The following is a 16,230-nucleotide window of genomic DNA, read 5'->3' on the forward strand; positions in this document are numbered from 1 at the left end:
ATGAGGAGGAGGGAGGCAAAGCACGCTTCAGCAGGGCCACAGAGAGAACATGGAGGGGAGTGGGTTGTGCCTCCTAGAGCTGTATGCTTGAGTGGGCAGTTAACAGATGGTGGGCAGCCAGAGGTAGTGAGGCCGCAGGCCTTGTGGCCAGGGGACTCCTAGTTCTGCTTGAGCCCTCGTTCCATGGCTACAGGGCTGGTTCCAGAGCCAGCAGGCAGGCCCAGGGGTACCTTAGTCCTAAAGGCCCTGCCTAGCTCAGCCTCGGTATGAGAGCCGAGATGGAGGACAGCTGAACCGCAGTGGGCCAGAGCAGGGCAGTCCTTGCCCTATGAAAGTGCTCGTCTGTGGTTGCAGCTTTATGTCGACTGGATTCTTAGTCCCTCCATCTGCTGCAATTGCTTCGTCTGAATGCGGAGTTTTCATTCAGAGAAGTGACAAGAGTCTCAGAGACCAAAATAAAGTTTGGCCCCAGCTGCTGCCGTCCTCGAGTGCCCAGCATAGCCAAGCTCAAGGCTCCCTCTCCTGGCTTTCACCCCCCTGCCTGAGGCCTGCTTTCCAAGAACAGCACATAGTGTGTGTGTGTGTGTGTGTGTGTGTGTGTGTGTGTGTTGGGGGGGGGGGGCGGAGGTACTGCCCTGGCTCAGAACTTCCAAGCTGTGTGCCAGCCAGTGTCCACCTGTGGGAGTCTCACAGGTGAGCACCTACAGATCCAGGCACCTACCTGTGGGCTTCCTGCAATCCATGGGACAAAGCTCTGGTGCATGGAGGGCTGAGGACTGTGCAGCTGGCCAGACTTGCTGTAAAAGCCTTAGGACCTCCATGACACAGCCAGGCTGGGTCCAGGGAGGCCCACACTGGGTGGGAAAAGACCAGCCAGCCCCAAATAACTTTAAGGAAATCCAAACACACACTTGCAGGTTTTGAATAAATTTACATGTTGATTGCACTATTGTAAATGCAGATTTTTCTTTTTTCAGAAGAGGAGCTTTCATTCCAAATCTGTGAAATCAAATGAGACCCGGTGCTCATTTGTCTCCTACTGTAGGGACTGAAAAAGTGCTGGGAGGCGGAAGTTTGCAGGCTGGTGCTCCAGAGGGGTCCAGGGCCCGGGGAGGGCACCTATTCTCTCCACAGCCAGAGGGATATGGTAAAGTGCAAATGTGAATGAGCCACCACCCAGGGGCTCCCGGTGGCCAAGGGTGTCTCTTCTGGTCAGTCAGGACCCCCAGTACCCTGCAAGGGCTCAGCACACAGCAGGACCTCACCATACAGTTCTGGGACAGAGGGTGAACAATTCCATAATCCCTGTCAGCTGGGACGCTGGGGAGAGCCTTGTCCTGGCCCTGGCTGCCCTAGGGCAGTCCCTGCTCTTGTGGGAAGCAGCTGAAGCTCCTAGCTGGCTGAGTGCCACCTCCTCTGAAGTGAGTGTTGTCTACTAGAGTTCTGCACTGGCAGAACTGACCAGGCTTTTGTACCCCGACCCCTCAGTCACCCGATGTGTCCACTCCAGGGAAGGGCGAGACTGGCAGTGAGGTTGTCAGGGCCTGAAAGTCCTGACTCTGCCCAGGGATCCCCCAATGCACCCAGCTCCAGGACAGACCCGAGCCTGGAAGGTGGGGGGAGCCGCTGAACGCACGCCCTGCAGATACTCTGCAGGAAGACCCCAACACCACCGTGCTGGTCCTCCCCCCCCCCCCCACACCGCTCAGGGTAGCTGTTTGTGACCACCTGTGCCAAGCCAGTACTGCAGTATTCAGGAGCGCAGGCCTGGGATAGGCTATGCATCCTTCTCTGCAGCCCGGTAGCCCCCTCCACGCTCCCCTTCGCTGGGTCTCCGCGTGTAGGGGCCGGGGAATTGACCTCGGCCTTCCCTGGTGGGGCGGCACTACCAGGCCCCGCGCCGCCTTCCTGCCGCCGCAGCAGGGCCGTGGTGAGCACCTGGGCGCCTCCCGCGCGGCGCGAGCGAGCGCAGGGCGCGCGGCGTGGCGGGGAGCGAGCGGCGCCGCGGGCCGACGTCCCGGGCCGGGGCCGGGCGCGCGGGACGGGCTCGCGGGCTCGCGGGCCGCGATTGGGCGCGTGGCCGTGACGTCAGCACGCGCCCGATCGCTGCGGCCTCCTGCCTCCCGCTCCGAGCTTTCGGTTCAGCCGCTGCCTGGCGCGCGCCCGGCGGAGTAGCGGGAGCGGGGCGCGCGTCGGCGCAGCTGTGAGGCGGCTCGCGGGGTCCCGCGACCCCAGCCCGGCCCCCGCCCGGCCCTGGTGCCCGGGCCGCCGCCCCCGCCCCGCCCGACCGGCCGGCGCGGATTTGAAAAGCCCGACCGCAGCCCGCGAGCGCGGCAGCCAATCAGCGGCGCGCACTTTCCCGCGGCTTCTGCGGCGGCGGCGGCCCGGCAGCAGCGGCGGCGGGCGGGAGGCGCGGGGGCGGGGTCGGCGCCGCGCGCGGAGAGCTTCGGCCTGGCCGCGCTGCGCCCGCCGCCGCCCCCTGCCCGCCCTCGGCCCTCCCTCCCCGCGGCCCCGGTCCCCTCCCCACCGGAGCCGGAGCTGGAACGCCGCGCCCGGAGAGCCGCTACCGCCAGAGGATGCGACGCACAACAGGTCACTGAGCCGCCGCCCGGCCGCCTCGGGCCTCGGGCTGGGGGCTGCGGGCGGGGGCCGGGGCGCGGCGGGGCCGGGGCGGGGGGCGCGCGGGCGGCAGAACGGGGCCGGCGCGCGGGCGCGGCCATGTTGGGCCCTTCGCCGGCGGCTGCACCTGTGCCGGCCTGCGGGCCGGGCGGCCTTTGTTCGCCGCGGCGCCGAGCGGGCCGGGCCGGCCTTTGTGAGGCGCGGGCCGGGCCGGGGCCGGGCGGTGGGAGGGGCGCGCCTGACCGGCGGGGAGGCGCTTTTTGTCTGCTGAGGGTCCCCGGGTGACACTGGCGGGTGCTGGCCGTTGGTCAGCGCGGGCGCGGGGAGCCGGGCTGGGCCTTGGCAGGTGGAGGTGCAGGGCCGGGCGTGGGGATGGCCCGGGGCTGTGGGCGCCCCCGGTCCCCGCCCGCGCCTCCCCGGGTGCCCCCACCCTCGCTGCCCCCGGCCCTCGGGGCAGACGAGGGGCCCCGAGGCCTCAGGACACGCAGAAACGCCGTCCCCGGTCCGCACGGCTAGCTTGGCTCCACTCGCAAGAAGGGCGGTTTAAAATCTCGGCATTTAAAAAACGCCGGTCTTGACTCTCGGTAGAAAGAACGCGGACCCATTGCAGCGTTAGCCCTCTGTCCTTCCGCGCCCTGTGACTGGTCACAGACTTGACATTCGAGTTGAGACGGTATCACGACGCCAGTCATCTTAGGCGGGTCACTGGGGCTCTGGAGTGTGTGCGTGTTAACAGAACCTGGGAGGAGACCAGTTAGAAGCGAGTGAGCGGCGTTTGGGAAGTTCCTGGGGCACTGACAACCCGTGCTCGCACTTCCAAGGCTTTGACTTTTAAATGAGTTAAACAGCAAGATGCTCTCGTTTAATCAATCACCGAACAACCGAAGTGCCTCATGTTAGTACCGCACGTCCATTAGACTGAGTCTATCTCATGTACTTTAAAATAAGGTTATCAAGATGGAAAAGAAGCCATCCCGTGTATGCAGCTGGGACTTTAACTCCTTTATTTTCCAAAATGGTTTCAGTGTTCTAGTTACATATTTAAATGTACCGAGAGCAACACTATTTAAAAAGCCCACCTCCAAACAGTAACACAAAGGAGACAAGTGGTGAAACAGCCCTTGTGTACTTGGTGTGTACTCAGCCCCACTACCGACCAGTTCAAATCTAAACTGCCGCCTGGGAGTGAAGAGGACTCATGCCTTAAGCACGATTACTTTGAGTCATTTCCTTTCCTTTTCTTCCATTTTCTCAGCCGCCCAGCAGCCTGCAGTTTTAGGCCAGTGGTTGCTAAAGGGAGGGCTTGCTGTGAAGAACTCTGCTCTACCCCCCTTCACCCCCCTGCGTCACTACCAGTTAGGCTGGCTCTGATGCCAGCAGTAAACATCCCAATAAGAGTACCAGATACGTAACTTTGAGTTTTAAAGAATGATGGACATTTATTCTTGTGTGTGCACATATGTGATATATTCATGTGGAATGTATAAACTAACAACTCAAAATTTGTGGAGACAGAAAAACAATAAGGTAAACAGGCTACTAGATGTGGCTACCAGGCTTATGGTTTTTATGCAACCGATTTACACAGGGCTGTTAAAACAATGTTTGCTTAAATGTGAGGAGGCAAATGAATAAGTCAGTTGCAGGAATTGGAGGCCCTGTGGCTTGGCTGGGGAAGAGAGGGTCAGCCTTTACCTACTGGGATGTCCTACGAGTGGTCCAACTTGAAAAGGTTTGCTCATATGGCAGATTGTAAACTAATTAGTTACTTCCTTTTTTATGGTTTGGTGCTGCAGCGTAAAACATGTAAAATGCAGAATTACAGTTACTATGAAGTGCTGGTGAGTGGATGGAAAACACTAGTAAAATGTGTGCTATGTGAGTGAGGTATGGGATTCTTGTCACCAAGCACATGTAAAAGGATGTACTGAAATGGTGCTGAAGTTCACAATCCAAGCAAGTTAACGCTTTAATCAGCAGGAACTGAAGATGCAAGGCTTTATACTCACGTGTCCTGGTACACTGGGTTGTTGGGTTTTGGGTTGTTTCGGGTAGATGCTTGGGTGTAGAACGTACGCAGTTTTGGACAAGCATCTTAGCCTTCTGAGCCTCACTCTTTTCTTGTGCCGGACTGCAAGGAATGTGTCCCTGTTTCCCAAATACTTGATGCTCTGTCCTGATCCTAGGCTTTTGCGGGGACTGTTGTTGGGTGTGGACCACTGCTTGTCCTCCTTTTCTGAGTGCAGAGTATCCCGCCTTTCAATGGCCACATGTGACTTTTCTCCCCTGCTGGTGAGCTGTTGGGGGAGGAATCTCTAGCCTGGGCAGCCCAGCCTCTGCTGGTGCCCCCTCATGGTAGGCACTCAGTAAATGCTGCATAAATGGGCATGTGACTTGAGAAAAACAAATAGCCCATTTTAATGCCAGCTCCTGGCCTCTCTTTTGTAAGTCATGTTGAAGCAGATAGGGACCCTCTGGAAGAAGCTGAGTGCGGAAAGTAAGGGGCTGGCCTAAGGTTACCCTGCTTGAATCGGGAGCCAGCAGCATGTTTGCCAGGCAGGCCTGTCTTCTTCTCCCTGTCTCATCACAACTAACTCAAACGTTAAAATAAAAATTAATTATGAAACACTGCAAGCATATACGTACAACAGTAGAGCAGAAGTGTACCTGCCAGTACGAAGAAGCAGGCTGTGATATTTCTCCCGTACCCCTGGGTATCACTGGGCAAGGTAAAAAGAATATAAAGTCTACAAAATAACAAAGCAAGAGGGGACATGGGAGTTGTAGAGGATTAGGCTTATGTTTTATAAACTGTCTTTATGTGATGTATTCATTTCTTTTCCAGGAATGATTATTTACAGTTAACAGTTTGGGGAGAAAATGACTTAAGTTGGTTACCCCAGGGACTCGCTGGCATTTTGCTTTTGTCTGTTGGTTGCAATGTAGCTTTTGAAGGAGTTGATTGATTTGATGACATTTGTTTGCTAGTTAAAAAGCATCAAGACAGACCCCAAATTAGTTGTGTGTCTGCCTTCCAGGAAGCAAATGGCCAGCGATGAGTTTTCAAAGCATCTTAATGTCTGTAATAGTTAATGGTTTCCACAAAGTACACGAAGATAGAAATTGCAAAGTGTGGCTGAGCTGAGGAGTGGGGTGCAGAGAAACAGGTTTTCCTGCTGGAAGGAGCTGGCACCTCAGTCTTATGTGGACTGGCTTGTCATCGGAAAAGTCAGTGATACGAATTAAGCCTGTGACTCTGTTGGACGGTATATTTCTATCAGCAGTGTTTTCATGTTTCGATTTATTTTTCACGTTTCAATGGAGCTTTTACGTGTGTTTTTGCTGCTCTGTTACGAAGGCCAGCAGATCAGAAAGCGTGTTTCTGAGTCCGGTTCTACTGCCCTCAGCTCGCTCTTTGCACCTCACCTGGTCTTTCTAAGATGTGCATGACCACGCAGGCCCCACTCTTCAGGGCTCTCCATTGCCCTTTGGGGGTCAAGACCAGCCTGTCCCTGGGTTTTCACCCTCTCCCAGCCCCTTCAGACCACCTCTTGCTGCCACTTTCCCCTTGGGCCTTCGCGTGGTCTGTTTTTGCCCCTCCCCCACCCCATGTGCAGCCCAGTGCATGTGTGGGCACAACTAGCTTTTCCTATTGGTTCCTTCTCATTCACTCTCAGTCGGACGGCACTCCCAGAAAGCCCCCTGATTCCCTGCCTGTTGTGGGGTGCTGGGTGCCTCATTACCTGGGGGCACTCTCTGTGTCCCCCCCCCCCCCCCACGCCACGCTGGCCTCAGGCTGTCGTACTGCTGTCCTGCTGCCTGGAATCCTCCCCCTGGTCACCTGCATGCTTGCTCCTTGCTCCAAGCTCCCCCTTTGCAGGCCCCTTCCTGGCCCGCCCTGTCGCCAGCAGGCACAGCTCTTCTCCCCAGACATCCCGTGTTGTTATTTGTCCCTCTTCCTGACTGCATTGACATGTCTCCTTTGGGCTTTGATTACTCTCACACCCCCAGGCCTAGAAAGGTACCTGAGTGAGCGTCAGTCTTCCTGTAATAATAAAGGGACCCTCAGCGCCTTGTACGAAGTCCAGTGTGTAAGGTACCCCAGAAGTGGTGTGGGTGATGAGTGGCATGAACCTGCCCTAGTGTGAGGTTGGAAAGGCGTCGCCTCACCGTGGACTGGTAACAGAGGTCAGAGAAGAGGCTCGTGGACCAGGGCTGGAGACGGTGGCCTTCGCAAGGCATGGTGGGCAGGGTAGGAAGAGCGAATAGATGCAAGAGGGCGCCTCATGGGGCTCCGAATGAGGGAGAGTGGGCCCCCGTGATTGTGGGGTTCCCAGTTTGAAGGCTTGGGTGCTAGAGCACCGTTGTATCACTGTGAGCCAGTCAAAAGTGACAGTGGGCCTGGTTTCTCGTCTACCTCCGTTCCTTCCCAGACAAGCTCTGACTTCACCTCCTAGCCGCAAACGTGGCCTGGCGCTTTCCTGCTCACTCGGGAGCGTGTTGTGTGGTCCCTGCATGTTCTGGCACCTTCACTGGCCTGTGCACCGCACTGCCCTGAGAGGTCGCTGTGCTGAGCGTGCTCCGTCCCGCCCACCCGCCAGCCGGTGCGTGTGCCGTGTGCCGGGCTTCTTCCCAGCGGCCTTGTCTGTGGGTGCAGGGCCCTGACAGCTGCGCTTTGTGTGGGCTCCTGCCCTTCCTCTAGGGCGTGAGTTTTCCACGGCAAGGACCCCCTGATTTGTCTTCTGGGCTTTAGGCATGGCCACTCAGTTACCACGTGGAGATAGCTTTGGAGTTGTCTGCTGTTTTCCTAGAGGTTAATGTCGTAAACGTGAACTCCTAGTTTTTTAAATGAAAATATATGTTGGAAATAAGAGGCTTCTGTGTTGCTTTCCCCAAAAGATTTGAAGACAGGGTGCCTCCTGTGTGGAGTGGCCCCCTGAGTGGCTTTGAGCTGCGAGACTTCTGAACCTCATCCCCTCAAATCCTCTCAGCAGGAAACCCACCCCCAGATGTTAATTGTGACCCAAAGTCACAAGGCTGGAAGTGCCTGGAGCACCAGCAGGACCTGACCTCCGATTCTGTGCCCTGGAGACTTGCTGTCCTGCCTGTTGGGGGACATTGTAACCTAAGGCTGTCCGTCCTGGAATAGGAGGGTGGCCGTGGTATTGTTAGTGTGGCAGTGCCATTCCCTCATTCACTGAGCAGCACCTGTGTACCAGGGACGAGCCAGATCCGCGTCCTTGGGGCTGCGACCTCACCAACCTGTGAGCGGTGTGAGGTAGCAGGAGCCACTGGACAGAAGAGCACATCTTTGAAAAACCTGTGAAACAGTCTTGCCAAATAATTGAACTGTAATCTGATCAAGCCATTGTTGCCAGTGACCAATTTCCAGGAAATACAGGGGCGAAAAGAACACGTTGACCCACACTGCAGGACGGTCAGAGCAGAACTCGGCACGTGGTAACCAATGAGCCCAGTAGCCGGCCTCTTCAGCAAGGAAACAAAAAGCAGGGCTGTGCGTGAGAAGACATTGGAGGCACAGGCTAAACACCACTTACAGTGTTTGAGACAATGAGAAAGTGGAACACTGACTAGGTTTGTTACTGAGGGATTCAGATTTTTAAAGCTGCCATCGTGGTTTTGTTGTATTTCAGAAAAGAATTTGTACCTTTTAGAGTGCGTGCAGATACATACTGATAAAACGATTTGCCATCTGGGGTGTGCTCCATGGTTCTGTGGGGTGGGGGTGGGGGCAGTGAGGGTGACTGCGTCAGCACCAGCCTAGACTGACGGTGGCATGGGTACCAGGCGCTCTGCCTGTTGTCTCTCCCTCTGTTTGTATTCGGAATTTGCATGGCACCTGCAACAAACGAAAGTCACAAAAGAACAATGGGGTGCACCTAGCAGGTCCTGTAGGGAGATTTACCCAGTGGGGGGGGCGGGTGTCAGGAAAGACTCCTCACTGGGATTAGTGCTGGAGCAGAGGAGTGCTTGGGAGCAGGTGTGCTTGGCAGAAGGTGAGTGTGAGTGCTGCATATGAGGGTACGGCCTGTGCAGAGACCTGTGATGGGTGCAGAAAGCTGGCTGGTGTCGCTGCAGCAGAGGGTGAGGGGGATTGCAGAACAGGCAGCAGAGGCCACCGGGTGTGGGGGGCAGGCTCTTGTAGGCTGAGGATTTTCATCGTAAGAGCGACGGAGGCCCTAAATGGTGTCCGTGTGTGTGACTGAGTGTGAGTGTGTGAGTGCACGAGTGTGCGTGTGTGTGTGCGTGTGAGTGCACGAGTGAGCGTGTGTGAATGAGTGAGTGTGTGAGTGCACGAGTGTGCGTGTGTGTGACAGCATGTATAAATATATTGAGTGTGTATGAGTACGTGTGAGAACGTGTGTATACGTGCAAGTGTATGTGTGTCTGAGTGTGAGTGTGAGTATGCGAGAGTATGTGTGTGTGAGCGTGTGCGTGCGAGTGTATGTATGTGAGTGTGACTGAGTGAGAGTGAATGTGTGACTGCATGTGAGAGTATGTGTGAGTGTGTGCGCTAGTGTGTGTGTGAGTGTGTGTATATGTGTGTGTGACACGAGTCTGTGCTTTGGAGTGCACATTCTTCAGCGTCCTGGGAGAGCTGGTGATGGATTTGGGCAGAGTGAGGGGTGGGGTGCAGGAGAGCAGTCTGTGGTACTGGCTGTTCAGGTTGGAATCTTTCCAGTTGTCCCCGCTTTGGGTAGGACTGCCCTCTTGATAGTCGGTGTGGCCTCATGATTTGCTCTGGACAATGAGAAGGGACACCGCTGCTGACGTGAAGTTCTAAGAGTAATGTGCTTAATCGTACGTCTCTGTCTCTAACTGTGGAAACACAGATGCGTACTATGAGCAAGAAGGAAACCTGTGGGTTGAGCCAGGTGACAGCTGATTGCTTTTGGGCTGGTTCCAGCACCAGAACAGTCTGGTGGTTCCCAGAGTCGGGCCTCCAGGCTGGCAGCATCAGCCACCTGGGAACTTGGTAGACATGCAGGTTCTCGGGCTCACCGGCTCCCGCAGGCATGAGCTCCGGGGCCCAGCAGTCTGTTCTCATGAGCCCTCCGCCTGGTGCGGGCGCCCTCAGCACTGAGAACTCCTGCAAGTGTGCCGGCTGAGAAGCGGGTGGGGAGACGGCTGTCAGTCCTGGCGAAAGATGGTTGCAGCAGGCCAGCATTGGAGTTGTGGGGGGAGAGAAGGAGACAGCTGGAGGAGGAAGGATTCTGGAGTCAAACTGGCAAGGCCTGTTGTCTGGGAGCTGAGAGGTACTGGGGAGAGTGTCAGTCGGTGGCGCCCCTAAGGCTTTCTCTTTTATTCCCATCCCTCCACCCCCTTCCCCTAGGCTTGTTCCCTGTATCTGGGGGTTTGTTTCTGTTTTGTTTGTTCAATTGTTTGTTTGTTTTTCAGATTCCACATATAAGTGAGATCATACGGTATTTGTCTTTGCTTATTTCACTCAGCATAATGCCCTCTAGGTCCATCCATGTTGTCACAAATGGCAGGATTTCATCCTTTTTTATGGCCGAGTAATATTCCATTGTGTATATGACCACATCTTCTTTATCCTTTCATCTCTTGAGGGGCATTTAGGTTGCTTCCATGTCTTGGCCATTGTAAGTAGTGCTGCAATGAACATTGGGATGTACATATCTTTTTGAATTAGTGTTTTCGTTTTTGGATAAATACCCTGGAGTGGAATTGCTGGGTCATAAGGTAGTTCTGTCTTTAGTTTTCTGAGGAACCTCTGTACTGTTTTCCATAGTGGCTGCACCAATTTACAATCCCACCAACAGTGCAGGAGGGACCCCTTTTCTCCACAGCCTCACCAACACTTGTTCGTTGATTTATTATTGGTGGCCATTCTGACTGGGGTGAGGTGGTATCTCATTGTGGTTTTGATTTGCTTTTCTCTGATGATTAGTGATGTTGAGTATCTTTTCATATGTCTGTTGGCCATGTGTGTGTCCTCTTTGGAGAAATGTTCAGGTCTCTTTCATAGTTTTTTGAATCTTCTGTTTGTGTTTGGAAGTCCTGTTACGTGGACGTTTCATCCGCGTAATCGTCATATTTTCCCCCTTTCCCGTTTCTCCTTGCTTCCCACCTTCTCTCCTGCCTCTTTCTCCCCCACTTTCCCTCCTTTTCTTCTCCCACTCCCTTCCTTTTTCCTCCTCCTTCCTCCTTTCCTGTCTCCCTTGCTCCCTTCCCTTTCCCTCCTTCCCTCCTTTCTCTTGTCCTTCTGGCAAGACTGTAGGACACGTGTGATGTCTAGTTGTCTTCTTTTGTCCCTTAGCGGTTGTGCAATGCTGTTGTAGAGTGCTGTAACTTTTAGTTACTTGGGGGATTTTTTTTTTCCATTTATAATTTTAGTAGATACTGCTACATTCCTCATAGAAGTTGAAAACTATAGAGGTGCCCAAAAAACGTGTACACATTTTAAGAAAGGAAAAAACTATTAAAATTGTAATAATATATACTGATAACAGAAGATGAATACAAGTCACGTTTGATTCTGCAGTGACAAGAGGTGCTCAGAGTGGTTCCCATCAGCGTAACTTTAATACAGTTTTTCCTTTCTTAAAATGTATACACATTTTTTTGGCACCGTGTGTGTGTGTGTGTGTGTGTGTGTGTGTGTGTGTGTTATAGTTAACATTCAATATTATATCATTTTGGGAATATTTTTACATTTTCATAATCGTCCTTTAAACACCTAAAGAAAAACTTTAGACAGTATATTCCCATTTCTCAGAATTAAAAAGTGTGTGACGCTCTCTTCACTGCCCCAGCCCCTGATTCCCCGGCCCCCTGGTTCCCTGGCCCCCCAATTCCCCGGCCCCCCAGTTCCCTGGCCCCCTGGATTCCTGGCCCCCCGGTTCCCTGGCCCCCTGACCCCCCAGTTCCCTGGCCCCCCAGTTCCCCAGACCCCAGTTCCCTGCCCCTCTGTCCCCCATTCTCCTCCCTAGCTGCAGCAGCTGAGCCAAAGGTAGATAGTGGACCTGAGGCGTGTGCTTCAACTACAGTTCTTAGAGGTTTCTCTCATTCCCTGTCTGTCCCACGTGTCCCCCAAGTTCCCAGTCTTTTTTTGCTTTGAGTTCTTGTCTCAGCCCGTTTCCTTGGATGAAGGCTCGTTGTTGATGTGGAGGGAAGGTCTCTCTCTAGGAGGGGCTTCACTCAGGGCCGATTGGTGGGACCCCCATGGTCAGTGTCACAGGCACTGCCCCCTGGGTCCTGCACGTGCCCCCTCCTGGGACTGAGCTGTCTCCTGGGCCAGACGTGGCCTTCACACCAGCTGCTCAGACATCGAGTCCCCCTGCCATTGCAGTGATGGTCATTACGCTCCGAGTATGTTTCGGAGGGAAAAGGGCAGTGTGTTACAGAAGTACGAGCAATGCAGCCTACGATACTTAAGGCCTTTCCCGTCAATAAGAAATTGGACATTTAAAAATTGACTGAGAAAAGTGGCCATTTAAACCATTTGAGAGTGTCCAATTCAGTGACTTTCTGTATTTTCTCAGTGTCATACAACTGTCACCCCCGATGCCTGCACATTGGCACCTGTGACAGTCACTGTCTGTCCCCTGCCCCCAGCCCTGGCGCCCCACCTTCTGAGCGTCTCAGAGGAGCAGTCACGTCGCCTGGGGCCTGGGAGCCCAGCCCGGCTTCCTTCACTCAGCCTCTTCCACGTCATGGCCTCCATGCCTCACTCCTCAGGGTGTGGCCCCTGGGAGGACCGAGCACGTTGCCGTTACCCGTTACCAGTTGTTGGACGTTCGGCAGGTTTTTGCTTTTACGAGGGATGCAGGTTTCTGTGTGGACAGATGTGTTCAGTTCTGTGGGTCTGTCCCTAGGAGTGGAATTGCCAGGTCACATCATGCTGTTTAACTTTTGGAGGAACTGCTAGACGTTTGCACAGTGAGCGGACCCTTTTACGTCCCCCCAGCAGTGTATTTGGGGTGCAGAGGTTGGACATACCACCCTGAAGATACACGGAGTAAAAGCCGGAATGGAAGCAGGGAACGTTGCAGCTTGCGTATCACCAAGGTCAGGCCCAGGGCTCGGGGCTGTGGGGAGAGCACGGCCCAGCGGGCAGCCCCACGGCTACGCGCCGCCCGAGCCGAACCGAGGTGCTGAGCTGCTCTGCAGCCAACACAATGCAGGAAACAGGTCAGTTCTACGGCCTGTACTGTCGTGGGCACGTGTCTGTAAGTAAATTCTAAGTTCTGTAAAACAAAGCTGCTCGCTAGAGAAGCTTGTGGAGGAACCAGTGCTCAGTGTCCAGCCCTGTTCTGTAGCAAACTCCTGACCTCGTTGTTGTCCCCAGAGTTCTTTGATGGGAGAATGGGGGTCCTGTCCTCACTCAGTGAGGGCACGAGCCAAATATGTTCCGGGTAGATCCGTGTGAAGTGGAAAACGGGACTCGTGGGGTGTATGTGTGTATATCATGTTGGCGAACTTGGGTTTTCCAGTCTGTCTGCTTCTGGAGGAATGGCTCGGAGCTTGGTCCCTCTCCTGCCTTGCGTCTGGGGGATGTCCTGATGGCCTCCTTGCTGTCCCAGCATTGAGACCTCTCTGAGGTGGGCCGAGTGGGCTGCGGCTGGCGTCTGGGCAGCAGGAGGGTGGGCGGGGAGGCCGCTGTGCCTGCCCAGTGCCTGCCGCCTTCCCAGCCTGCACTGCGCCTTTCCCCTTCCTCTCCCTGACATCGTGTCTGTCCCCTCTAGAATCTTAGCTCCACCGGAGTAAGGACTGTGCTTTGTCTCCGGACCTGTTTCCAGGGCTGGACCAGGGCCTGGTGCCGCGAGTGGCTTTGAATGCTGATTGTTGTTGTGCAGGCGACCTCTGCCTCTGAGGGTGGCGCCCGTCCCCTCACATTGGAGACCCCTCCTCTCCATGCGTCCAGCCCCTGCATGTCTGTGCTGTGGAATGGAAGGGATGCATGCTCTAATTCTGAAGCGCTGGGTACAGAAAGCGGCAGTGTGACTCAGCTCCCCCACACACCCCTGCGGCCCTTGGGCAGCCACTGGTGAGGCTGGCTGAGCTGTCCATTGCTTTTGATGTGCACATTTTCATTTTTCACTGCGAGTGCTTCCGTATCTTCTTTCCTTTTTGCAATGATTATGTGTTGCATTTGTTACCTTAAGACATTTTAAAGGGCAAGTATTACGAACAAGGGAAGTCGTTACCCGCCCCCCTCTTACAGCAGCACGTCCGGAGCGCAGATTCTCTTCCACGTTCCCGTCGCCTGACGCTTCCCTCTCCTCCAGGCTTTGTCCCTGTGGGTGTACACTTTGTGGAAATTCCTTTGCTGTCATTTCGGTTGAAGTTTGTGGAAGGAGAATCGTGGGGAAGGAAGCCTCCCGCTCTCCTTCCCTATGAACGTGGCTTAGAGCCGCTGCTCTTCCCTGCGGTTCTGCATCCTGCTCCCGCCCTCTGGCTGTCCTCGCGGGGTGTGTGCCTCAGAGCCCTGGGCCTTTGCATGTCGGGAAGTGTGTTTGCCTCACGTTTGAATGGTGGAGCAATGGGAGTTGTCTTCCTTTCGCACGGGGGGCACAGCACCTTGCCCGCCCACTGAGGCCCCCAGGGCTGTGTCGCTGCAACCTCGTGCTGGCCTCTGGCGGTGAACTCACTCTTTACAGGGCACCGAGGTGTCCAGCGTTTCTTTTTACCCTTCATGTCCTGTAGTTCCCATATGAAGTGTCTAGGTATTGATTTGTTGTTCCAGCTTGTTTAGGGCCGTGGGTGCCCTTCTATTTATTCTACTTTTGCACCCTGCCCCCCCCACCGCCGTGCTCTTACCCCGAACACAAGTTGCCTTTCATCTCTGGAGCTGCTTCCCCATTGTCCCTTTGAGACTTGCCCCCCAGCCGTTTCCCCTGGGACTCCATGCAAGGCTCCCTGAGGGCAGTTTGTTTGCTGGTAACGTTCATAACGTGAAATGGACCATTGTAACCATTAAGTGCACAGTTCAGTGGTATTAAGTACATTTCCGCTTTGTGCAGCCATCACCTCCAGAACTTAGATCTCACACGGCTGAGACTGTTCCCGTTAACCACTAGTTTTCTATTCCTCCGTCCCCCCTTCTTGTACAGCCCCCCTCCTACTTCCTGTCTCTATGGTTCTGACAACTCTGAGGACCTCCTATAAGTGGGGTCACACAGTGTGTCCTTTGGTGACTGGCTTCTCACTCAGCACAGTGTCCCCAAGGCCCTTCCATGGTGGAGCGGGTCAGGGTTTCCCTCCTTTTTAAGTACGAAGAGCGTCCCACTGCGTAGATGGACCCCCTTTGCTTCCCACCATCCACTTGCAGACACTCGGGCGGCTCCCACGTTTTCGCTGTAGTGAGCAGGGCAGCTGTGAACACGGGTGTGCAAATCTCTCTTCGAGACCCTCTTGCACTCTCAGGTGTATGCCCAGAAGTGGATTGCTGGGTCACAGGGAAGGTCTGTGTTTAGCTTCTGAGGACCCCACACTGTCCCCCAGTGTCCAGTGCTTTGCGTTGCCGCCGACAGCACAGGGCTCCCTGTCCCGCGTCCCGCCTGCACGTGTGTCTGCTCCTCTGAGTGGCCGTCGTCCTGGGTGTGAGGGGCGTCCCCCTGTGGTTTTGATGCGAAGTGTGGTGCTTGGCTGGCTTCTGTTCCGCAGATGGGCTCCTGTGTTGGTCGTTGAACCAGCTGGGCTTCCCGACCTGTGTGTGCTGGGACCTGGGCTGCGTCACAGGTGGAGTGTGGCCCTTGGGGGTGCCCGCCGACTGCTGCTGTCACCTCAGACTCTCCTCCGCAGGTCAGGCTAAAGGGCACATGTTTGCCCCACGCCGCCCCTTTCTTTCCAGGGCTGACCCCCATTCTTCTCTCCCTGCCTTTGCTCTCTTTGCCTACTTGCTTTTTCGATGTTGTCCGCTCGGTCCACCATGAGCTGGACCAGGAGCCCCCCCTGGAAACAATATGGAGTGGCCCTAGCAGGACAGTCCTCCCTTTGTCCTGGAGTGAGATGGTTGCCCGTGCACGGGAAGCTGAGCCGGACGGCTGCTCCGGCCCCTGTCCCGTGACCGCTCTGCAGCGTCCCCGCCTGCCACTGCTGTGTCAGTCAGGTGTGTACACCTCAGCACTGGTTTTCCGGCTGGACAGCGCCTGTGTGCAGCTGCCCCATGTGTGCCAGCGTGGTGAGCTTACCCTTGGCCCCTCCCAGCATTTGTGAGTAGCAGACCCCGGTGTGGCAGTCACGACGTTTCCAGGCAGGCTGCCTGTCCTTGGGGAGCAGGGCCGTCCCCAGGTCAGAACTGCCGTGTGCATTGTGGGTCTCCAGGCCTTGCTGTCACTTGTCCCCCATCTGATGCTGTGCTTGCCAGCTTCCTGGAGGGGCCTCCTTGGTGGATGTCCTCCCCGCTGGAATGGGTACCTGCCTGCTGCTTGTTCCTAGCCGCCCTTTGGGATGTTGCTGCCTTCACTGGGTGTCCCCAACTGGGGACTCCAGCTGTGTGCTGAAGACCCACATTGCTCTGAAGTCACCGTCCTCCACACTTGCCCTGTGGGGCTGGTGTGGCACCTGGAGGGGGTTTACATGGAGGGGTGCACACCAGGGCTCGGTAGTCATCTGGACCTGCTC

At 55.3% G+C, this 16,230-nt stretch overlaps 1 protein-coding gene across 4 annotated transcripts in view; it reads left to right on the forward strand.

The window, feature by feature from the left end:
* The window catches only part of NSD2 (nuclear receptor binding SET domain protein 2), a 68,393-nt gene that overhangs the window by 1,618 nt on the left and 50,545 nt on the right, over nt 1-16,230 (forward strand). For 2 of the 4 annotated variants that reach the window (XR_012492254.1, XM_074320195.1), the window contains exon 1: nt 2,413-2,592. The exons of 1 other annotated variant lie outside the window; for it this stretch is intronic. The gene's annotated coding sequence lies outside the window, so the exon portion shown is untranslated. Of the gene's footprint in view, nt 1-2,392; nt 2,593-16,230 lie in introns of those variants that run through there. One more of the 4 variants, XM_074320199.1, reaches the window with a different exon arrangement.

Source organism: Rhinolophus sinicus, linkage group LG02 (genome assembly GCF_036562045.2).
Source record: "Rhinolophus sinicus isolate RSC01 linkage group LG02, ASM3656204v1, whole genome shotgun sequence".
Taxonomy (NCBI): Eukaryota; Metazoa; Chordata; class Mammalia; order Chiroptera; family Rhinolophidae; genus Rhinolophus; species Rhinolophus sinicus.